The sequence below is a fragment of the Zootoca vivipara genome, chromosome 1, assembly GCF_963506605.1.
Source record: "Zootoca vivipara chromosome 1, rZooViv1.1, whole genome shotgun sequence".
Classification (NCBI taxonomy): Eukaryota; Metazoa; Chordata; class Lepidosauria; order Squamata; family Lacertidae; genus Zootoca; species Zootoca vivipara.
In genome coordinates, this window is record NC_083276.1 from 128713876 (window position 1) to 128739047 (window position 25172).

The window sequence follows — 25172 nt, forward strand, 5'->3', positions numbered from 1 at the left end:
ACATTACTCTGTCATTGTGGGAGTTGGTGCGAGGCTGTTCCTTGCCATGTTTGGGAGAAGACTGTGAGTGGGACAAGATAACAGGGGCAGCTTCTCCCCATGTCAATATCCCCCTGGTTCCTGGAAGCTGATGATGTTCTGGGGAGAAGGCCTCGCCATGGCTGCTTGCAAGTGGACTGCCTCTTCTTTCCTTGCTCAGTGAGATGTGAAATACTGGTAGTAGTGCTGCAGTGACTGCCATGGTCCTGGGCTAATGGAAGAACCCTCTCTAAGTTGCCAGGATATAGATCTATCTGTTGCCTCAGCCAGCAAGCAAGCCAGGATGGTTGCCAAAGGTAGATTGTTGGCTGGGAGATGACGTGAGTCATAGTTTGAGATGAGTCAGTCCTGATATTCCCATTTAAATGTCTGCATCAGAAATATTTTACCTACATATCTTTCCAAAGCTACACATACAGAGCTTGATTTGATTTCTGAGTTTGGCCACACAGCCTCATGTTTGTGAATGTCATAAAGCTCTAACAAAATCTCAGTTGTAAAGCTTAATGAAAATGCCCTTCTTTCAAAGTTGGGGTGACAAAGCCTCCCAATGCCATCATGGATATTTTACCAAGGACTACACTATAATTCATTGCTGTTGGGTGCTGTTTCCCCAGAGTGGCTGGTGAAACCCAGCCAGATGGGTGGAGTATAAATAAATTATTATTATTATTATTTAATTTTTTTGTTAAGAACTGTACAAAATATAAAGTAGGCAGATTGCTACCAGAATGGCTAGCAATACAGTTCCAGGGCGGAATAAAAGGCTGAGGGAAGGAAGAGGAAAGCAAGAAAAGTCAATGCCATTAAAATTATCAAGAAGAGTGGCATCTGATGATTAGTCTTGGAAGGCATTTGGTACCAAGTACAGTGGTACCTTGGTTTACGAGCTTAATCCGTTCCAGAAGTCCATTCTTAAACCAAAGTGTGCTTTCCCATAGCAGCGTGGGACTCAGTTTACAAATGGAACACACTCAACAGGAAGTGGAACATGTTCTGCTTCCCAGGCAAAGTTCACAAACCAAAACACCTACTTCTGGGTTTGCAGCATTCTTAATCCAAGTTGTTCATAAACTAAGCTGTTCTTAAACCAAGGTACCGCTGTATCATATTTACTGCTCACCTTTTTTGGCCAAATTATGTTGTGAAAATTAAGGTGTGCATTAGATTCAATGGCACCTTAGACTCTAGTAAATACAGTAGTTCAACAGCAAAACTCTCTCCTGTGTTTGTAATGGTCGCTGATGGATCAGTTCAAGTCACTTGTAATCTAGATCAGCTTCACTTTCTTTACAGCCTCTCAGATATTGTATGCTTCAGCTGTAGCAAATTCACATGTTATCCTTGGGGCTTATTTAATCAACCCCTGATGTTTCTCCCTCCCACTCTCTTTCTGTGTTGTTCTAACTACAGAACCTGGCACAACAATAATGCTGAATGCATGTTCATTTGCAATGCTTTGCTCCCCCAAGCAATTTATTTTTTTAAAAATCAAGAGTGACTTGCCATAACTATGTCTATACACAAATTGTCTAGAGGATTTAATACTCATTGAACATGTCTACACAAGCCATGTCACACCTACATTTAAGGAGGGGCCTCCAAGTCATGAAACTTCTATTCCTGTTTGTGTGCCATTTTATCCTTCATGAACTGTGTATGTCTGGCATCAACTCTCCACTGAACTCTGTGTACAATCCTGGAATTGAAATTGACCTTGCAGATCTGTAAAAATGGTAATAATTATAATTTAAAAGGTGCTTGGCACGCTGAAAATCCTACCGTATAGGAGTGATAATCTTGTGTGATGCTGAAAAGCCGTAGAAAGGGGCAGTGGCAAGAATTCCACTGGAATTCAGATCCAAATAGGTCAAGAACTCTGTTGATGCATAACATTCTCTTCCATGGTGATGTTCCTAGTAGTGTGGTGGCCTGCATCCTCCAAAACAGTGTCTGGAAAACAATATGGTTCCTGAAAATACATATTAGGTCATCCCTAATCTGGACTCTTCTTACTTTTGTATGACATCTGCTTTCAAGTGCAGACAGGGAAGGAGAAGTTGGCTTAATTTTTTTCATAGTTCACTATCTTAATTAGCTTTGTCCACAAGAAAAGCCAAAATTAAAGCAGGAAGTATGATTCTGTTCTCTTTCTCCTTGCCTCTAGCGACTTTGCTTTCTTTTCATTCAGCTTTCACCATAGTCCACAGGATCCACTGTTTCCTTTTGTGCGTGTGAGGCAGTTAATAGAGGTTAAATTGAGAGGCGAATTGTAGCAAAAGACAGCACCCCATGCCACCTAAATAATCTGTTCTTTAAATTGTTTTTAAATGACTGAGCAAATGCTGTGACTGCGGTGAGATGCATGAAACGTATTTACCCAACCATTACAGAACTGTCATTCATATTCCACTGGTTCTCACAGCAATTTATTATGTATTATTTTTTTAAAGAGGGTGTTGCTGCTTTGCCTTTCCCTACCATGGAGTAGGTGTAGGTGGGATCTCTTGTTGAACAAAAGAGGAGGGGGAATTTTCATAAAAACATTTTTCTAAAGTCCAGATTGTATGCCAACCTGTTCTAAAGGAGGATGGATGGCTTGAAGACCAGCACATAGCCTTCTTTGGATGAATGGGTTTCAAGTCACCCTCGATACAACCACTATGCAAGTCAACTGACCGGCTAATATGGGATACATGCAAAGGCTCCATCGAATCATAAAACTGTAGAGTTGCAAGGGACCCCAAGTCCAACTCCCTGCAATGCAGGTATCTCAACTAAAGCATCCCTGACAGATGGAGTGCACCATCTTCCTAGTGGTTTGTCTCAAATTGGATTGTCAGTAACAAGAAAAATACCATTCTTTAAGAAACTTATTCTTAGCATTGCAAATTATTATATTTAAATACTAGCTGTACCCGGCCACGCATTGCTGTGGCTCAAGTCAGGGCACCCATTTCCCAGGACAGGTGCACAACGTAACGACAGCCCTCTTTCTGTTCCTCCTGGCGCATGACGTCATCTTTCCCCCACGTGATGTCACCCTCCACCCCGACCCCTCTCTCTCTCCCCCTCTATACCGTATGTACATTTTTGGGAGGGCCTGGCCGCTTCCCCCGCTCTCTCTCCCCCTCGTATACCGTATGTACATTTTTGGGAGGGCCTGGCCGCTTCCCCCGGTGGATCCCGGCGGGCGAGGGGGCAGGCAGCCCAGCTGTAGTTCCTTATCGAAGGTGGACATGCCAAGGGTGGGGGGGAGAGGCGAGGCGGCGGTGGCGGCAAAGGGACAGTATCCAGCTCCCGCTCTCCCAGAAGGAGCTACCTACCATATGCACATTTTGTGGAGGCCTGGCCGCTTCTCCCGGCGGATCCCGGTGGGCGAGGGGGCAGACGGCCCAGCTGCAGCTCCTTATCAAGGCGGACATGGCGAGGCCAGCAGGAAGAGGCGAGGCGGTGGTGGTGAAGGGTCAGGATCCAGCCCCTGCTCTCTCAAAAGGAGCCTGTGGGCACCCGCTCCCAGTACCCTCTGCATGCGCGTGCCAGAAGGACGCCACCGCGCACCCAAGGCGTCCTGGGAGTAAAAAATTTACTATAGGGTGTGTTGCTTTGACGTCCAACAGATGGCTCTGTTTCCCCCCCCCCAAAAAAGCATGTTTTTACCTGTCACAGGTGTGACATCTATATAATCTAATTATATGCAAATACTTGCATATTCAAATACAACGTTGTGTCAAAATTTCAAAGCAATCGGTCAAGAACCTTCGGAGATTTTTGATTCTGGACAAATGGACATTTACATTGTTATTTATATAGAAGTTGTAGAATGTGAGCAACACTGTCTTTTTAATTTTGTGTGTGTGTTTGTGTGCTGGGTTGCTCAAGTGGGTGATCTAACTAGCTATGATCCATCAGGTCCCAGTGAGCATGTGCAAGAGACAGTGAGGGAACACTGATAAAGTAAAGTTTCAAGGAATTCATTAGTCCTTAAGGTACACGGGTTTCTTCCTTGTTCACAATATAGTAGCATACTGTTGCCTCCCAAGACCTCTGTCTTTAATTATTCCATGAAGTGAGGCTATAATGTATTGTGTATTATTAGGGCTACAAAGTTTAATCATTTATTAAAGCCGCTTCCCCCAGAATTACCCCCCCCCCAATTTGCTGCAGAGAAATCTGACATATACATACCTTGCCTACAGTGGACAACAAGCTAATTGGCCTGTAATCACCTGCATTATCAGCTGGGCCTTTTTTTAATGCTTTATTTGTGATTTGGGATTAGACTGGAATTACTTACAATGGTGAACAAGGCAGTTAAAATGGTACCCACCAATGCTAGTTTAATTTAATGAGTTAAATCCTTGGAGTGTTCACTAATTTTATATCTTGATTAAACCTAAGATTTCTTTGATCGAGATTGCTGCTTAACTTGCTATAACCAGAAGAATTTCTACCCATGCGGGGCGCCAAAGGTTGCCAGCAAAGCAAAGTGTGATCCATAAAAATGGGTCTAAAGTGATTCCCCAAACATTAGAAATACGAATGGAGGATTGATCCATGGACTGAAAAATCCCAGAGGCTACCACCCAAAAGGCTCTGGAGTTATTACTTTGGAAGGCATTGTGGACCCTTACTCATTGGTCTGTTTCTCTCCAGCATTTCTTGACACTCTCTTTCTAGTCTGAAAGAGTTTGAAACATATTTTCCTGCCTTAAAAATGTGATCTATTAATTGGTTAGGTTCTTTGATTTAACTTTTAATCAAAATATGCTTCTTGTTTAATCCAGCCAAGATTAAAACATATAATTTAAAACAAGTACAGTGGAACCTTGGTTTTTGAACATAATCCGCTCCGGAAGACCGTTTGACTTCCAAAATGTTTGAAAACTGAGGATCAATGGGTGGTCTGCAAAATCCATTGAAAAAATGGAGAAATGCACCTCAGAAGCCGTTCAACTTCCAAGGCACGTTTGAAACCGGAAGCAATTACTTCTGGGTTTTCAGCATTCGGGTTTCGAAACGTTCGGCTTCCAAGACGCTCGAAAACTGAGGTTCCACTGAAATAACTATAGATAGCAAGCACCACTTGAATAGATGCATTCTCCCTTTTCTCTCATATAAGAAGGAATATCTCTTCTAAGATTATACTTTCTATGACACACATGTGGCCATCATCATAAAAACAAAATAGGCTTTAGAACTACAGCTAGACTGATATGCAGATTTAATCCATGAATTAATTGACTAAAATACAGAAACTGAACGTGGTCATCATGTGGAACCTAGGATTCTCTCCTAGAGAGCCAGTGTGGTGTAGTGGTTAAGAGCGGTAGACTCGTAATCTGGGGAACCGGGTTCGCGTCTCCGCTCCTCCACATGCAGCTGCTGGGTGACCTTGGGCTAGTGACACTTCTCTGAAGTCTCTCGGCCCCACCCACCTCGCAGAGTGTTTGTTGTGTGGGAGGAAGGGAAAGGAGAATGTTAGCTGCTTTGAGACTCCTTCGGGTAGTGATAAAGCGGGATATCAAATCCAAACTCCTCCTCCTCCTCCTCCTCCTCCTCCTCCTTCCTGGGCTAAGATACAGGATGGGTCTTTGGCCTGGACACTCCCATTGCCTTTGGTGCAGGGAAAAGGGAAGCAGTTCAGTTCAGTCTATTGTCAGAAACATAGGGGAAGACAAAGCACACTCAGCCTCCAGGACAGAGTACCAAGTGCCAAGGAACCACTGAACATGCCCATCATGTGTGACAATGCTGGGCTTGGCTTGCAGTTTTATTGTTCCAAACTCCAACTGCCCTGTCATCGGGTGGTAACATAGAAGTGTAAATCTAATAGGTGCTGTAAATCCCAATGATGTAAATATGAAGGTAGGGGAAATGGATATGCTTTTCTAGCTATAGTACCTGAAAAGGATTTTCCTGTCAAAAAGGAGCATAGGGCTCCATTTCCTCCCTCCCACCCCATGCGGTTTAGTGACAGGAGCAGTAAACTAAACTGCTACTGGAGAATTCTGCCTGGAGGGGAATACATAACACCACCAGAAGTGCCAGCCAAAGGAAGATCCATGCTGAATAAAATGTCTACCCTCCCTATCTCCAGGCACTCTTGATTGCCCCCCTGATTGTCCTTCCAGTAATATGAGCTGAAGGTACCAAATAATTATCCTCTGCACTTCCAGCCTGAATATATTTAGGGACACGTTAACAATAGGAGGAATCAGTGTGATTGCACAGCAATGGCAGCATGTAAGCCTTAATCTGAGCAAAATATCAGATCACTTCTGATTCGGGGAAACAACTTCTTTACAAACCCTTCTGCTGAAAATTCAGAAATGTCTCCTACTTAGGGAGCTCCCGCATAGGATATACATCTCATGAGAATTTTCCGTAATCACAGTCAAATGTGAATTGATGTTTATTCTGTAAAGAGTGGGTTTTGTTCCCATTGTTGCTGGAGACAGGCTGTGCCAGGAATATCATTTATGAACTCTGAGAACTCATAAATTTGCTCCGCTTTGTTCCTTTCCTGTATATTGAGAGAAATTAGACTGGTATAAACAGAAAATGTGACTGTGTCTCTTCAATATTTTATTGGGTAAAATTATAATACACTCAAGGCTGAAGCAGCTGTTAGATGCAAATGTATGCAGCAAATCTCTGATGGGATCCCACACTCCCTTTTCTCAGAAAACAAACAAACAAACCAGCTTCTGGAAGGGGGATTATGAAGCCAATATGAAGTGGTGGGAGGGAGTTGCTTCATCCTTTTTCTTCCTCCAGCTTCTCTGTTCGAAATCAGTGCCATGGCTTTGCCCTACCTGTCACCCTTGTTTAAAAATGAGAACCTGGGGAAGGGGGGACAATTTTGCAAAGGGAGGGAGGACAAGGAAAAACTTCACTAACTGAATTAAATGGGGCTTACTCCTAGATGAATGGGGTTAGGCTTGTAGCCTTAAATGACTTTTAAAAAGGATTAGGCAAGTTTACCCACAAAATAACACATGCTGATATTATTGTTTTGTCTTGGTTCTGCGCTGCCCAGTAGCATCCGGCTGCCCATTGTTGCAAACAAACTGATAGACTAAATTGACCATTGTCTGATCCAACAATATGGTTCTTATATATTAAGAACTATCTTATACTTGATTCAGTGTCAGAAAATTGCTAGGATTTCCCCTTAAGCATTTCCCACAAGTGTACCTGTGGCATACATATTTAGAATAGGGGTGTAACAGCCGCAGTTCATTTTCATTAGGGTTTGCTATTTTGAGGTCTATGAATTAGAGACCCATGTGTGCATTTGGTGCCCTGTTACTGGCTATGTTAGAACAACACACAATACTTTCCCCTTCCTCTTATCATTAACAGTAATATGGCTGCCAACATTTTGAAATAAAATATTATAGTACCTGGGTGCAGCTGGAGATTATTTTAGTAGCTTCTGGCTGGTCCAGAGGCAGAGCCCACTCTGAAAGCTTCCTCCACAGCAGCAAAATATACAGGGATGCCCTGATCTGGAGGATACCCACGTAGCTCTTCCACTTCTGGCAGTATTCACTGGAATAGGTTTGACATAGCAGTGAAATGGCAGAAGTAGATGCAATCAGTGTAGATCAAGTTCCCAACTCTGCGGTTGTGTTCTTTAGACCTATGTTTGGTATCAGCCTATTTTTTCAACTTCTCCTCGTACTGCTGGTGATTATCTCTAACAGAAAGATCCTCTGTCTCCCTTGATCCTAGGGCACAGGAAATTTAGTGCTATTACCACGTGACAGAAGCAATCTAGCTGGGGTCTCTTTTGATGCCCTGTGCAGAAGAGATCGATATGCCATTAAAATTGTCGGTAATTATGTTTTGCAGTTCTTCTCTTCACAGTGAGCTGCATGCTTGGTTTTCTTCAAATAGTGATAAAGGCATTCAGTCTTCCCACTACTTTTCAGATAATTTGAGGAAGCATGGAAATGTTTAATACCACAAGGCTCTTCAGATAGACAGCTCACAAACTATCTAGCATTGCCAATGACAACTTCAAGAGGATATCCAAAATGGGAGGCAGATCATCATGTCTGCATACTAGTAGCATAATTCCTGACGTAGTGCTCAACATCCATATTTGGCCAGTAAAAATTTGCACAAAAAGCTCGCTTGGTCTGCACAAACCCTTGTCTCTCATGAACAAGTTTTAATAATTTTTGAACCTTAGATTTAGATACATAACAACCTGTTCACCTCACAACAGAAAAATCCTTGTGGACCGAAAGCATGTCCCTTCTGAGAGACAAACCTGCGTTCTTCAACAGATAATGCCTCAAAATCAAACATACACATTGTGACAACCCTACTGACATAATCCTCCACCAAGGAGTTTGACCCCATTTCAGAAAGTGGAAGATGTGTTAGCAAATCAGCTGTGTTAAGCTTCCCAGGGATCTGTTTGAGGGTAAAATCATAAGATTGTCACCTCTGACTGAGTTGCTGAATGTGAGGTGGGAAGACATTGCTTTTATTTGGTTGAAGCAGGTACATGAATGGCTTGTGATCAGTGAACTCCTAGAAATAAACTTTACAATGGCCCATACATATCCCAGATTTCATGTTCATTCTGTGAATACTGCCTCTGTGGAACAGGAGTGGTTCAATAATCCACAGCAGTGAGACATAGATTCTCAGTCTTTCTTGATTTGTCCTCTGGGGCACTGCATCCTAGTGACTCACAAATCCTTTAGACATTAACTTGCCGACTGGTACAATTAATGTAAATATCTGCAGAGTCACCAGTCATGGCAGCCATTAAGTGACTTTCTTCTTGAGTGCTTTCACACATCCTGCCCATAATAATTGCCTACTCTAGTCACAGTTCAGCCTGCTGTGGATATTTATCAGTTAATGTTTTGTGGCTACATTTCCCCATAATTTAGCTATTTCTAGTGTAAAAGGAGCAATCCTTATCCTTATCCATGGTTATGGCATGGTACCTCTTTCTCCTAGCAAATTGAAGGGGAAGAGAATCCATTGTATTGGAGCCCCAGACAGTGTAGCAGTGTTACCCTTCCAGTAGCATCATTTTCCTTCTTCAATTCAATGGGAATTTCATAAAATGTAAGAAGAGTTCATTTGAAATTTATACTCCATGCACAGGTCAGCTGTATCCCTGTTTAGAGGCTGTGGAGCGGCAAGATGTGAATCATCCAAGATGTCAAGTTTTGTTGCCAGATTCAGGGTCGGCTCACCCATGAGACAAGGTTGGGTGACTGCTTCAGGTGGCAGAATCCATAGGGTCAGCATATCCAGCCTCCAAAGAATGCATTGCCTGATGTTGCTGCCACTGCAATGGCAGCAACCGCTGCAGAGTGCTCCTTGGAGGCCGAATCTGCTGTCTCCTTGGCGGCCCCCACCCCAAATGCCGCCTCTCAGCAGCCTCTTGGAAAATAAGAAGTATTCCTGGTGTCCTCCCTTTTTATCACCCCCTCCCCATTCCTGATATAGATCTTCACTCACCCATTCTTCCCTTGCAGGATGGGGTGGGGCACCATTTTGTGGTTTGCCTCAGGTGTCCCAGTGCCCTGGCCAGATTGTTTTGTCTCCTTGAGGTTTGACTAGCAGTGAGATCTCTAGCTCTTTCTTAATCTCCTTTTTAGCTCGTACTTCCTGAATCTTTTTGCTACCTCTATCCCTTACAGATGGGGTGGGGAAGCTTTGGCCCTCTGGATGTTGTTGAGCTACATCTCCCATCAGCCCCAGCCAATGTGGCCAATGGTCAAGGCTGATGGAGTTGTAGTTCAACAACATCTGGAAAGCCAAAGGTTCCACACCCCTTCCTTATAGAGGTGGCTGGTAGCCATAGTACTTGCAAGAGTATCTGCAAAGAGACTGCACTACAATTCTTAGAAAGCAGTAAAGCTTCTCTCACCAGCCCTCAATTTTTATGCCACCTTCAATACCAATGAGTAAAATAGGAGAGAAGGAGTTAAAAGTCAATATGTATAGCTCTGCTAGAAACACTGGGCCCTTTGACATTAATTCTGAATAATTCCTGCACATCTCCTCTTCTCATGTAGTTTCCTCTTCTTGATGCCTGCAGGGGTCAGCAGTATTTGGTTTCACTGGACTTCACTGTTTCTTCAATCAGTACTCTTGTTGTTGTTGTTTAGTCGTTTAGTTGTGTCCTCTCTTCGTGACCCTATGGACCAGAGCACTCCAGGCACTCCTGTCTTCCACTGCCTCCTGCAGTTTGGTCAGGCTCATGTTGTACTTAACTGCAATTATACTGTCATTCCTCTATACACATGTAAATTTTGCAGTTATACACACTCATTCCTATACTTGTTACCTTCTCATCCCCATGGGGGGAATATACTTAAAGTAGGTTATTTTAGGTCTGTATTACAAATGGAAAGCATTACATTAAACCTGAGTGTATTTTTGTGTGTTTTAAGTACATTGTGACTCCTAAATTTAAGTGGATTTCTAGTTTAAGAAAAAGATGAAAAATATATAAATAACTTTAACCTTAATGATCATTCTGAGGTCTTGTTTTTCCTTGCTTTTGAGGGTGTGAGGTTTGAATAGCAATGGACTATGGTGTGCCTAAGCACAGTGCTATTTTTCAAGAAAAAGAGGTGCTGGAATTCACCATGAACACTTCCCCTGTTCTCTTAGAATGGCAATGGCGCCAACCTGAGAGGGGCCAGAACTGAGTTTCAGTTAGAAAAAAAGCCCTGCCTAAGCACCATTTTATGACTGAATTCTCAGCCATTTGGCCCAGTACTGTATACTCTGATTGGTAGTCACTTGTGAAGTCTTGGACATAGTGAGGTCTTTCCTGGACTCCCCAATATCCTTTTAAACTCAAGAGCCTTGAGACTCAACCTGATACCTCAGTATGTGAAGTATGAGATGAGATAGCTCAGGTGGTAGAGCAAGAGGCTCTTAACTTCAGGGTTGTGGGTTCAAGTCCCACGTTGGGCAAAATGTTTCCTGCATTGCAGGAGGTTGGACTAGATGACATTGACCCCCCCCACGGTCCCTTCCAACTCTGAAATTCTATGATTCTCTGTTGTGAGTTGCCCACCAAGCAATGGCTCCCTCAAGGGTAAAAGAGTAATGAATACCAGTCTGTTCTCCTATTACTGATCAATCCTACACATATCTACTCAGTAGTAAGCCTAGTGAGTTCAATGTCTCTTAATCCTAAGTACGTTGACTACAGGATAACTGCCTTTGTCCTTTACATCGTTTATCCCCTTCACCATCTTGTGAGGTAGGCCACAGTTACATTTTGAAAACTGAGGGATGGTGACATGCCTATGGTACTGCATTGCAACAGTAACCAGGCCAAATTCTATGATTATCCAGTACATTAGTTTTGCACACGAAAGCTCATACCAAAATATAAACTTAGTTGGTCTTTAAGGTGCTACTGAAGGAATTTTTTTATTAGTTTTACAGTAGTTTCTTAATCTATGTTTTATATTTGTTTGTTTGTTTGTTTAATACAACCCTTCAGCCAAAGATCACGGGGAGGTTCACAACATTAAAAATACAAAAGAACACAAAATGCATAATAAAGCAAGCAAACAAAAAAAGTGTTCTGGGAAGAAGAAGCGGGGAGAACAGAGAGAGAGAGAGAGCCATCTTGGGCAGGATGGCTGAAGGCTGGCTGGGAGAGATGCCTTGGACTCCAAGTCTGCACAGCTGTGGGTAACCAGCCTTGAAACTGTTAGCATAAATCCTCTGCATGGCACAGATGCTGTATGTGGATGAATGTTTACTTTATGTGATTGCTGTAACTTTCCCACACAGGAGCTCAAGCTGTAACCTGATCTCCTGTCATGGGATGTTCTTTGTTCTGTTTCTACTTTCACTTTCTTCTGAACTGGAGAGTGATGGCTGAACACACACTCTCTGAATAAACGTAGATTAGCACCTACGATTGTTTGCTGTCTTCTTTACCGAAGCCAGTGGCAGTAGTAAGAATATTGGTGATTTACACCCCAATATTCCAACAGTGGTAGCAGAGTTCTGGCAGAGCTCTGGTTCCGATCTTCGGACCTCTGAAAAGCGTAAACTGGCAAGGAGGCCTCAATCTGCAGCAGCTGATCCTGAGGAATTTCGCCTGCTTGGGAGTCACGGTTCCTGCGTTCCAGGGGAGGAAGTGCACGGAAGTCTGCGTTCCTTATCACCGGAGCAGTGAGTAACCGGGACTGATTTATAGCGGCAATAAAACCTCTAAAGCGGCAGCTTAATTGCAGATGCTTGCCGAAAGCCTAATTTGCAGCTTCTTTGTACTTTGAAGTCAGAAGCTAGCAGCACGCTTACAGTAGCAAGATGGCTAAAGCCGGGGATTCAGATCAAACACCCAAGAGTTTGTGTCCTTTGTTAAATGACTCAAATTATGCAACGTGGAGTGTTAAAATGGAATGTGTTCTTATCCGGCAAGGACTTATTGAGTTGATTCAGAACGCACCGCCCGTTTTGCCAGGCCACAGGTGGTTGAATCGCAACGCACAGGCAAGGGCAACAATAGTTCTGCATTTGGACCCATCACAGCTGGTTCATATTCGGAACTTAGATAATGCTTATGATGTTTGGACTCATCTTCGGGACGAGCACCTGAGGTTGCGCGCCGGATCAACAACATTATTCTTTCAGAGATTAATTAATTTGCGTCTGAAGGAGGGAGGAGACCTGAGAGCCCATTTGCATCAGATGCGTCAACTACGCCAGGAGCTAGTTGACAGAAACGTCAATTTGGATGACGACATTTATTGCTTTACAGTGCTAAATAGCCTTCCCAAGTCCTATAATGCTATTGCAGCCCAGCTGGGGGCTCAAGACCCTCAGCAAATGACTGCAGCAGGAATTTATGCTTCATTGCTTAATGAGGAGGACAGGACCCGCGCACAGGCGGAGGCCAACGGGGAGCGCTACTCACCCTCACCTGGGGTATCTGCAGAGACTGCACAAGCCCTTAAAACTGTGGTCAGATGCCAGTTATGCAATATTCCTGGGCACACAGCCAAGACATGCAGACGACCCCAGAAGGACTCAGGAAGTCAACAACAGGCTTCTGGGCCTAAGGGGCGAGGCAGCGGCGGTAGCGGCAGCAGCAGCAGCAGCGGCAGCAGCAAGGGCCCTACTGCACGCAAAATGCTTGTAATGCTCACTCAGCTTGATGACCAAGACGACGACGGGTCTTATCTGATCATAGATTCGGGATCTTCGCACCATCTGGTCAACGACAAGAGACTGTTCCAGACTTTTGAGAAGCTGGACTCCATCGTGTCACAGGCAGATGGCAATTCCTTGAAATCCATTGGAAAAGGAACTATTTTTCTGAAATCTCTAAATTTGAGTATCAGTAATGTGTATCTTGTTCCAGAGCTGAAGCAAAACCTTTTCAGTGTTTCTCAAATTGATGAGAAGGGGTTTGAGCTGTGTTTTCACAGGGGCACCTGTGTGATTTCTAAAGATGGAGAAGTTCTTTTGACGGGACACAGAGACAAAGATAACCTTTTCAGATTATCTTATGATAAAAGTGATGCATGTTTTACTGTTGTTGATGATTGTTTAACAGGTCCAGAGGAGCCTAAGCAGACACAGAAGCAACCAACCAAGAAAGGCCTAACACGTTGTTTCCAGATAGTTTCTGCTGGTGTATTTGGTCCTATGCCAGAGTCCCTTGGCAAGGCAAAATTTTATCTTCTGATAACTGACCACTTCTCTAAGTATACGTGGTTTTATCCTCTGCAAAAGCCTCAGCGGGCTATTGTGAAATTTTCTGAATTTCATGCTAAGGTTGAACTGAAACATGGTTGTAAAATTGAATGTTTATTGACCAATGACATTCCTCTTTTTACTTCACAGGAGTTTCAAGCTTTTTTTGATGACAAAGGCATTCACCACAAGTTTGCCAAAACCCAGGCAGCTTGGGACAAAAGCTTATGTGTTAAGGTTAACACTAAGTTAGAAGCAGGCATGCAGGCGCAACTGCTGAGTTCAGGATTGTCTGAACAACTGTGGGCTGAAAGCATCTCATTTTTCCTTTACCAGTGGCTCAGACAGGTTCCTAAAGGACAGAAACGTTCTCCTTATGAGATTCTGTTCCAACAAAAGCCTGATGTGAGCAACACTAAGGTTTTTGGAACCAAAATGTGGGTGGCTTCGCTTGAGGGCAAGCCAGTCCAAAGCATTCTATTGGGTTTTGAGGAAGGTCAATACAGAGTTATGTTGCTTTCTTCCAATGAGGTGATTCTTACTCAAGAGGTAGAACACACTCCTACGCCACAAGAAACATATGTTCTTGATGAATTTCCCATAGGTGCCAATGATTTTGATGCTTCCTACACTGACACAAGTGGTAGTGATAATGATTCCTTTGCTGAAGGCTCTACCCCGAGTAGCTCTGACACAGGGGAGACAGTCATACACAAAGGAACTCATGCTGTTTTTAACAGACCTTCATCGGATGATGAAAAAGTGCTAGAAGCACTTGATCCACTGTTTACCATTGGTAAGAGTTCTCCCAAAAGTCCTGAGGGGGAGAATCTCAGTAAACAGGATTTGCACCTCTCACGCAGGTCTGAGAGGATTAGAAGAGGACCCAAGAGGTATTCTCAGGAGTTTGCCAACACAGCAATTGCAAATTTAGCTGTGCTTAGAACTCCAAAACAGGCAGCAGTCACACAGGCTAAGCCACAACAACAGGTTGTCAAACGCAACACTGTTTCTGTCAACAGAGCAACTGCTCTGGTCCCCTGGAAGCCAAAGCTGGTCAATCCAGTCTCAGAGAGTTCCACAGCAGGAAAGTCCTATTTTGTTTATGACAACTGTCTGTTCACTTCTCTTAATGATGCTCTCACATTTGCATCTTTTTCCATTTCAGGATTCAGGGGAGATGTTAGCATAAATCCTCTGCATGGCACAGATGCTGTATGTGGATGAATGTTTACTTTATGTGATTGCTGTAACTTTCCCACACAGGAGCTCAAGCTGTAACCTGATCTCCTGTCATGGGATGTTCTTTGTTCTGTTTCTACTTTCACTTTCTTCTGAACTGGAGAGTGATGGCTGAACACACACTCTCTGAATAAACGTAGATTAGCACCTACGATTGTTTGCTGTCTTCTTTACCGAAGCCAGTGGCAGTAGTAAGAATATTGGTGATTTACACCCCAATATTCCAACAGAAACAACCATGCTGTGAGATCTGGACTCCTTCCATGCAGACTGAAGGTGTAAATATGTGAATAAATAAAATTTATTAAAGCTATTACAGTCTCCACCGTGTCTTCCAATTATCCAAAGGAGCACAAATCCTGGAAGAGGACTCACACCAGGGATGTAGCATGGAGGTGGGTGGGGCTGCCGGGGCAATGGCCCCAGCCATGTGTGTGTGTGTGTGTGTGTGTGTGTGTGTGTGGTGTAGTGCATTCGGCTCTTCACACCACCCTGCCATCCCTGCACCTCTTTGCGAGGTTGGGATCTGATCTGAATGACTTGCCTGGTGAAGGAATTAAATACTGTATATGAGGGCTTCTATATTTTTGTCAACATCTCCCAGTTCTGTTTTAGACTTATATACACATTTTTAATGCTGCCTTTCTGCCCCGCCCCCGCTTTTTCTGATCATCTTTTGTCAGTTATATGGATATCTTTTGACACAATTTTGCATGTTGAGTGGATTGACTCAAATTCTTTATTTTAAATTTTAGAGTGTCAGTCCCTTCCCCCCATTTTCTTCATTTTATAAAGACTTCCATTTTTCTTCTTGCCTTTCATAGCTTCATTGTCTCCGCTATTTAACCACAATGATATCCGTTTGGACTTGCTTGTGCCTTTTATAATCTTTGGTATGCATTTATTTGATCCTCTATTACAGCTTCATAAAATATCCGCCCAGCTTCCTGAAGGGATTTGACCCCCTTACAACCGTGCGCTTTAGCTGCCTCTTCACTAATCCTCTCATGTCTGAGAAGTTTCTCCTTTTGAAATTAAGTATGGCTGTGTTGGATTTTTCAGGGCAGTTTTCCACAATATATAATTTGAGGGCACTGTGGTGTCTTTCCCTCCCCGTAGTCAACAACAAGGAAGCCCTTCTGTGTACATGGATCAGCTCTGCTGGACTGCCGTTGTTGTGTTTAAGATGCTAAAGCGATTCTTTCTAAGAACTGTTCCTGTGGCTTTCTTCAAGTGTAATGTGTATTGCATCAGCCTCTTTGCATTCAATCACAGAAACATTGTGACCAGATAATAAATTAATTAATAGCTCAGTTAAGAAACTTAAAACACTACTGATAAATACCTGATAAATACTTTACAGCGAGATTCAGGAAGGATGCGGAGATATCGTTTGGATGGGAACACTGAAAACTGGGTCATATGAATGCTTGGTGGTTGCTCTGGTGGTTTGCTTTTTCATTTTGCTTTTTAAAAGCCATATACTTAAGTAAGTTGGCCAAGATAATTGTGCCCTAACTGGGACTTGAACCACAGCCATCAAAATGACATCTTTTGGAGTCCTTTGGTACTTCAGTTTACTTCTGGCAGTTTTGCTCTTTGTGCAGCCAAAGTATCTTTGCTGTGTCTGTCTGTCTAACTACAATTTGGTGCCCTTGAGATGTTGTTGGACCACAGTCCCCTTCATCCTTGACCACTGCTGAAGCTGGCCTATACCAAGTCACCCCATTGGCTGAAACTAGTGCAGTATTGCCTACACTGATTGGCAGTTGGTCTCTTAGGGTTTTAGACAGAGATAGAATCTGCAATGATTTAAGGGAGCAAGGAGATTAATATGCGAGTAGAAGGTACCATAGCAAAAGGTAAGAAGGATATTAACAAGTACAAAAGGTAGCAGAAGGAGACTGTAGCTTGATTAAGCTGACGCATAAAACAGTGAGATTGTCTGTTGCAGTTCCCATTGAGATTGGAGAATGACAAGCCTAGTTTGGACTCTTACATGGGGTAAATTCATAGACCTACCTGTATTCTGCAGTGAATTAAATGTTTCAGATGGTCTGGCCCTTAGGAATTAATTTGGAGAAAGAGAACAGGATTTTGGAGAGTTGTGTAACTCCTCATTAAGTACTTCTGCCCGTGTTCGCTCTTGCAGACTAATAAAACATTGATTAATACCATATCTCTGTGTGAAGAGGCTTGTAGTTATAGCCTTGCTCATACTCAGTTTTAACAGAAGAACATGGGCACCTTTAGAAGTTTCTCATTAAGAAAGGAGAAAAAGCAGATTTCATCTGTAAATGAAATTGACTTAGAACACATCGTCAATTGCCTCTTCTGGAAGTTTTGCACAAACCTTTGTTATTAAAAACAAATATGTAAGCATAAACTAAAGTTTGTACATATAGCTGCTGTTACCTCTGATTCTAATTTTAAGCCTGCAGGTTTAAAATCAAAGTCATACCACTTGTAGCAGCAGAACTACATATGAGTTTCATAAGAATAAGATCATTTTCTACTTTAAAATGTTGCTTGAGATTATAGGCTGCCAGGTTTTCTTAGAATGCATATCGATGGGTATCCTACTTTACGCTGAATGAGACCAAAACTTCAAGGTCTATAGGAATGCATCTCCATGAAGGTTTGATCTTCAGCACCTTTCATTTTATCAAGTGCTGAGCAACCTTGAACAGTACTTCTCCAAACTTCTCATTTCAACTTTTTTGGAGCCTAGTCTGGGGGGGGGGGGGCGCTACTCTCTAAACTTCCTGGTTTTTGGGATTACCTCTCCCATCCTTCCCCTAATTCCCTCTCCACAGTTTACCATGCATTTATATAGCAGCTGAAGCTGGAATCAGTACAGACACCAGGTATCAAGTACTGAAAAAGTGGTAAAGGTAATATAGCAGCTGAAGCTGGAATCAGTACAGACACCAGGTATCAAGTACTGAAAAAGTGGTAAAGGTAAAGGGACCCCTGACCATTAGGTCCAGTCATGAGCGACTCTGGGGTTGCGGCACTCATCTCGCATTATTGGCCGAGGGAGCCAGCGTAGAGCTTCCAGGTCATGTGGCCAGCATGACAAAGCCACTTCTGGCAAACCAGAGCAGCACATGGAAACACCGTTTACCTTCCCGCTGTAGCGGTACCTATTTATCTACTTGCACTTTGACATGCTTTCAAACTGCTAGGTTGGCAGGAGCTGGGACCGAGCAACGGGAGCTCACCCCGTTGCAGGGATTCGAACCGCCGACCTTCTGATCGGCAAGCCCTAAGCTCTGTGGTTTAACCCACAGTGCCACCTGCGTCCTTAACGTGGTATATATACCCAATTAGAGGAGACTTCCTGGACTCCTGTGGGAAACAGTGTTTGGAGAGCTGACCACAACTCCTGATATGTCATCCTGGTTTCTAGACAGCACTTAAGCTGCAGTTTCCCAGTTTGGATGTCACAAGAAACAATGTGATTGGGTTCCCAAACCCCACCCCTAGCCTCATGCACACCTGCCCCTATTTTCATTTGTGAAATGTTGCAGGGCAAGGTACTGTATAGTTCGACCATGGAACAGGCCAACTTTGAAAATGAGTTTTGAAATGTGGAAATACCATCTTAAGAAATACCATGAGGAAAGTATCCCATGTGTTATGATCCTAATTTGGGTTGTAGGTACTGCAGCTGATTCTCTCTCTCTCTCTCCTTCTCTCTTTCAAAAAAGACATGGAGAATCTCAACTACAGGTTTTAAGCACACAATTAAAGTCATGTCCAGCTTAGCCCTTTTAGAGTGCCTGCAGAGCAAGCTATACCTCTGAACCTAACACGAATTATTTTTTAACAAGGCATCCCCCCAAGGCAAACATGGTTACAAAATAAAGAATGGGATTGGAAAGGGAGACTGAACCTGGCAAGTAGAGACAGTAGGTGTGTTTATACAGAAAATGGCTCTTGCTCATTATACTGTTTGGCCAAAATGTCCTGCAGGATTCACAAAAAAGATGCAAGGGAAGAGGAACAACAGCAAAAACTAAAATGCAAGAATTTAACAGGGTGTGTCTTTCAAAAAACCACCTGTAATTCAATTAGCCCAAATATATTTGGGTTGGTTTTTTTAAAAGCCAGCATATTTGAAGAGACTAATTGCTTTTTGAGTCAGAAGTATTGACACGGACTGTGTTTTATTACAGCAAGGTTCATCTTAGTTTTGCCTTGGGTGTTGGTTTCTTTAGACTGACTGAATCAACGTAATTCTTGAAATTTCTGAGGCATCTGTGGTTGTTAGGTTGCTGAAAGTTAAAGGACTTGTCACATTTCTACAGAATTTTTTCCCCCTGCTTGCAAGGTTTCCTTCTGAACTAAAAGTCATATTATGTGGGCTCTACAACAATGCATAGGATTTTGTACAGTAAGCCTGCAACTTACATTTTTCAGTAAGTAAGCCTACAACTTTTTTTCCTGGACGCCAACCCCTGCTGAATGCACACAAGTTAAATGCACATAGGTTGTAGGCTTACTGTAAAGCAATTTTTCATGGTTGAGAGAACAGAAATGCTCTGGGGGGAGCAGGACTGTAGTCCTTGCAATACCCAACATACCCCAGGTACTATATTACTTTGACATGATCATTCTGCTTATCCGTTTGCATTGAGTAAAAAGGCCGCTGGACTGTACCCTTTAAAGATGTAGAAGGGCATTGTTTCTTGTCTAGTATTACAATTTGCCTCTGTTTTATGAAATTATATTCATTTGGGCCGTGTCATATACAACGCAGTATAACATTGTGTGTTTCCCCCCTCTAGTATAGTCTTTGCTACGTTTTGCCTTTATCACTTAAATGCTGACACAGCATGTCTGAAAATTGGACCATATGAGTATTTTCAGTTTCTAACTTTAATTAAGGTTCCCTCTCTTTCCTTTAGACTGTAGAAAACCTCCCAGGGTATTCACTGGCTGGCAAATCTACGCAAAGGTAGGTATCTTTTTTGTGATGGTCTAAGCCCTATCACTGCGCAGTGTAAAAATATTCTGTGGAGGTCTGAGTGATCTAGAACATGTTCTTTATTACAAAGCTCTGATCTCTATGCTACCAAAGAGAGAGAAAGAATTTAAGACATTCCTTCTAAGAATGTATCGTGTGAGGATGCAGAATGTATCAATCCTGTGCATGCATACTCAGAAGTCAGTCCCCCTGTGTTTAGTGGGACATACTCTCAGACAAGTGTACCTAGGATTGCATCCTAAATATTCTGTCACATCAACAAGTCCCTGCCCATAAGTAAGGCACAAAAATGTCCAGCCTAGGCTTCTGCCTGAGGTGCTATTTTGTGTATGTTTGTAAGCATAAGTGATTTTGCAATTCCAAAAGGACCATGCCATGAGCTTCTGAACTCAACAAACAAAAAGAGCTCTCTCTCTCTCTCTGTAAAATGTTGAACTTATTGTTGACTCAGACTAAGTGTGGGTGGGTTTTGGAATGGGACACAAACTTCAAAGAAAACAAAACTCCCACAGGGAGTTTGCAGATTGATTGATTTATTTACAAATACTTTTGCTTTCAGAGAGACCTTATTTTACTCCCAGCTTCCATTAAATACATTAAAAAGCTGGGTACGCTGAGTCAAATGCTGTAGCTTGAATCCAAAACACAGCATGTTGCTCTCTTACCATTTATCAGATTTGGGTGAACAGCTGCCAAGAATGTTTTCCAGCAAAAGGAGCTGGTAGACATTCTGTCAGCTATGCGACAGGATGGATTTGTTCAGGGTTCTGACCTTTTATTGGTCCAATTTTATGCTGAAGCTTATTTGAGAATACATTAATGAGAACCAGAAGCTCCATTAGAAATACAGTACAAACTTGTTGATCTCAACTTAGTACGGTATTTTTGATACAGGCAAATTTCAACTGCATTACTGGTGCACCAGAATCATATAAAGGGAACTTTCAGGCATCCTTTTTAGGAGGTAGCATGACTCAAGCTGACAGCATCTCATTGTGCAAAATAGGCTTGGATCAGTTCAGCTGCTACTGTAGCAAATGTCTGAATGTGTGAAACATGGTGGAGCTGTGAGTACATTGCTGCCCTGCATTCATTACACTAAGCTGAAGGTTGGAGCAAATTGGAGTAATGAAAATACCTGGGGGTATGTGTTAAAGTTATACTGGTATCTGTTGGGACTGGTAGGATCATAGGTTTCCCATTTCCTGGGACCTTGTTTTCCTTTTGATTGTTATGTAAGCTTTTGAAGCGATTCTGTGGAACATGTATGTGGGTTGCAGATGAGCAGATACTCAGCTTGTATTTCTTTAGCAACTTGATATCTGTGTATTGTTCAGTGGGATATTTTCCTCCTATCTAGCGTAAGGGCTTTGTTCCTTTACACGAATAGGCAGGCACTTGTGCAATGGTAAGCGGATGGTTCCAAGTTCTTCTGCGAACATGGTTGTACAGCGATTGCAGGAGCACTGTGGTTTATGCAGTGTGCATGGCTGAAGCTGGAAAATCCCCAGCTTGTTAACAGGTACCTTCTGCAAGTGGCAGAGGGTTGTGTGCTGCAGAGGTCAGTTGGGCATAGAGGCTGGAAACTAAAGTGCAGGACGCTAAGATGAAATTTTACAAAATAAATTGGGGGGGATCACTTTTGACAGAAAGGCAAAACCTAGATATCTGTTGTTACTTTTTGATAAAGCCCCATCCCCTTAAGGTAGACTAGGGGTAAAAACTCTATACAGTAATAAGCAGAATGTCAACTAGACTGACAGGATGTCAAAATAATAACAAAAATTAAGATATACAACCACTTGATTATATTTTTGCTCTAAATACATGTTTTTGTTTCTCACTTCCCTCTGGAAGAAAAGCAAAGTGTGTGTGTTATTTTTGACCTGTCATTGAATTTTTAACCAAGTGCATAGACTTCTCAAGGCTAATTGAGGCCCATTCATGGTGTGTCCTCTGTGTCCTGCAGTGCTAGCTAGCTTTTGGTTTGCCTGTGGGAAATACAAATAGATACAGATTTTCACACTGGATGAGTTTCTTGGGGAGATGTTAGGTTTTTAATTTTGTCAAGTTATCAAGCCTCCCAGTATGCAATTCACACATAAGAAGCGGGATAACATAAGAAGAAGACAGGTTTGTGTGGGAAAGGGAGTTTGTCTGCAGTAAACTGCTGCAGTAATCATTATGCATTCCTTCCAAAAGGAGTTATAAATGTTTCACAAAGAGGTATTGAAAGAGTTGGAGATACTAAATTAGTAAAATACTAATAACGCAAATGTAAAATGTTAATAAGAATTCTGTTGTCTAGATTTTTAGATATCAGTTCAATGCAGAAAATGATTTAAGCATCAAACAACTTTCACATTGTCATTCTCATTGTACTTAGAATGTTCTTACAGGGTTCAGACGTAGATGCTTGCTTTCCCCTCAAAAATTTCTGCCACCCCCATTGCATTTTAAAGGCTCACATTTTATGAAGCCAGGATCCATTCAAGTCCCTTTCTTTCCATCTCTAGAAGTTGTCATCACGAGCAGTTTAAGCCCTCTTCAGACATTGACCCATGTCATGCCAGTTTCTGAAGGGATTGCAGTGCTATTTTTGTAGAAAAAGAGGTGCCAGAACTCACCATGAATGCCTCCCTCATTCTCTTAGAATGGCAATGGTGCCCACCTGAGAGGTGCCAGAACTGAGTTCTGGCAAGCTCTGGTTGGAAAAAAAGGCTTGAGCATATCCAAATCTGGGTCGTCTTTTACCCTCTGTTTTGGTGATCTGTTTCCTCTTTTATGGCAAGGCATATGCAACCACCCCACAATTGCATGCATAATGTGAGGCCATGTTTGGCTCTCAGACACTGAACTTTGGGAAACTGTGTTTCAGGTCATATGGAGATACTGCAATAGCAAGAAGAATTCATGCGGGGCAGGATTCAGCCACACTGCTGCATGTGTGAAATACTGTCTGCTCGTGCAACAGGACCCCCCCCCAATGCGCTTCCCATGCTCCCTCAATCTGCTCTGGAGGGTTGCAAGAGTCAACCTTATTCTGTGTAAGCATATCCCACTTGGCCTTGCACTGAATTCCACTCATGTTTCATCCATTTCTTAGACTCATGGACTAGAGTATCAAAACATTCTTACTGAAGACCCTTGTGGTGTAGGGGCCTCCTGGTGTTCACCTTACGTTTATTTGTAAGATATGAAATCTCATAAATCATTATTACCTTGGCTCAGAAGCACCTCTTCTGCTTTGCTGAGAAGCAGGTGTGATGTAAGTGTTCTTCTTATTTTTAATGTCCATATATAACCTTTAAGCTTCAGAATTTGCCAGTCCTTAGAGGCAACTTCAGATTACACACAGAGAGACACAGAGTCCAGTAGTCAAGGAAAATACTGTAGTTGCTAATCCCTCTGCAGATGAAGAGCAGAGATACTTACCGTGCTGCCAGTTCCATCTGTTCAGGAGGTGTATCAAGGGCTGCCTATGACATGGCCTTTTGGGTTGTGGCGCCAAGTGTCTAGAATTCTTCTCCTCTCACATAGAATACAACCCATTTCTCCATTGAAGGCAAGTGATGGCTGTTTTATTTTGTCAAGCTGTTGGCGTTAAGAGTAGAAGAATGAACCTGAAATAGCCGTTGGTCTAGGATGACTTTTGAGTGTCTTCAAATTGTACTTTTAATGTATTTTAAGACTAGTGCAGCTCAAGAGGTTATCATCTCGAGATTGCATTGCAATGTATTTTGCATGCTTCATCGCCTCGGGAGTAGGGCAGGGTTGACTTTCAGATACAGAATGACTAAATATAGATTTTCATTTAGCTTTCATTGTTTGATGGAAAAGTTGTTGTGCACTGTGGTTTTACAGCATTTGTGGGTTCCTTGAAAGCACAAGCAGGCTGATGTTTCAACTTGAAATGTATCACTCTGTTCACAAAATGCACCCCCCACCCGCCAAAAAGAAAATTAAAAAATCCTATGGATGGCCATGCTATCATTCTAATATTTCAGTAAAGCTTGATGGTACCGTATAATTTGCATTGTCATTTGCCCTTTGAAAGTGGATGCAGAGGTTGAACTGGTATTTAACCTTGGCATGTAGAATTGAGTACCAGTATGTGATATCTCAATATTCACTGAAGTTACTCTGTTGCAAATCAACGAAGCAACATACAGAATGCTAAATTAATGAGTTAATGCATTGACTACTCAACCAGGTTATAAATATTAATTGAAAATTAAATTGTCAGGTAATTTGAAGTCTTGCGGGGTGTTTTTTTTTTTTTGAAAAATTATGTTTTGCATCTCAGGGACTTCAGAGCAGCTGCTAAGTCTTGAAACAGCCAAGGAAGCTGCATTGCACTCTGGTAGTGACTTCCCTCAGGATGCCAGAAGCTCCAGAGCTGAGCGGTGATTTGATCATTAGTCTCCGACTCCTAAATGCAATTCTTTATCAACTTCACTTTCCCTGAGGTCACATGGGGAGTCTGTGGTGAAACTCCAAAGCTAATTTTAATCCTTTGTGGTTTAGGGCTGAACCAGGTGTCTTGTGGAAATGTGGTGTGATTCACCTCCCTGAGCAATTTTTTGTGAAAAAAATATTATTAGGAAATACCTTTGTGAGGTGAGAGAATAAATAGTTCCTTGGCCACTCCTTATATGTGTTAAAGTGGTCCCCTATGAAATATCAAACAACAGTTTTCACCCACAAAAGAGGCATGGAAATCTGCAAGGGAGCAGTTGGATGGTGCAATGGGGTGGAGGACCAGGGATCCAGGATGAGATAAGCCTCCCCCCCATGTTGTTTGCTCCCATAGTTGCTTTCTAGAAGGTAGAGGTTGCTGGTGAGTTTCAAGGAGTCATCTTCTTACAATATTTTCTCAGGTTTTAAGTTGCAAAATATTTCACAGTGATCCTGGGTTGCTTAATTTTGCCTTTCCTTTTAACAGCCTCTATAATGTATTTTGGAAAAATAAAAATAGTGGAAATTCAGCATTCTTTTAATATTGTAGTAAAAGTTCTGCTCCCATTTGGCCCATGTTATTTTGTTAGCCTGTTACCACATTTGTTCCTGCATTTCTCACTGGAATATACAAAATATCCTTAGGTGATCTTAGTTCTGGTTGGAATATGGAAAATGTTGGCTTTCCCCCATGCCTCTCTCTTTTTTACCTTTCGTAGTGAAG

At 42.4% G+C, this 25172-nt stretch overlaps 1 protein-coding gene across 13 annotated transcripts in view; it reads left to right on the forward strand.

The window, feature by feature from the left end:
• The window catches only part of MAP2 (microtubule associated protein 2), a 244532-nt gene that overhangs the window by 40010 nt on the left and 179350 nt on the right, over positions 1–25172 (forward strand). For all 13 annotated transcript variants that reach the window (XM_060282190.1, XM_060282203.1, XM_060282223.1 and 10 more), the window contains exon 2: positions 19911–19960. The gene's annotated coding sequence lies outside the window, so the exon portion shown is untranslated. The remainder of the gene's footprint in view (positions 1–19910; positions 19961–25172) is intronic.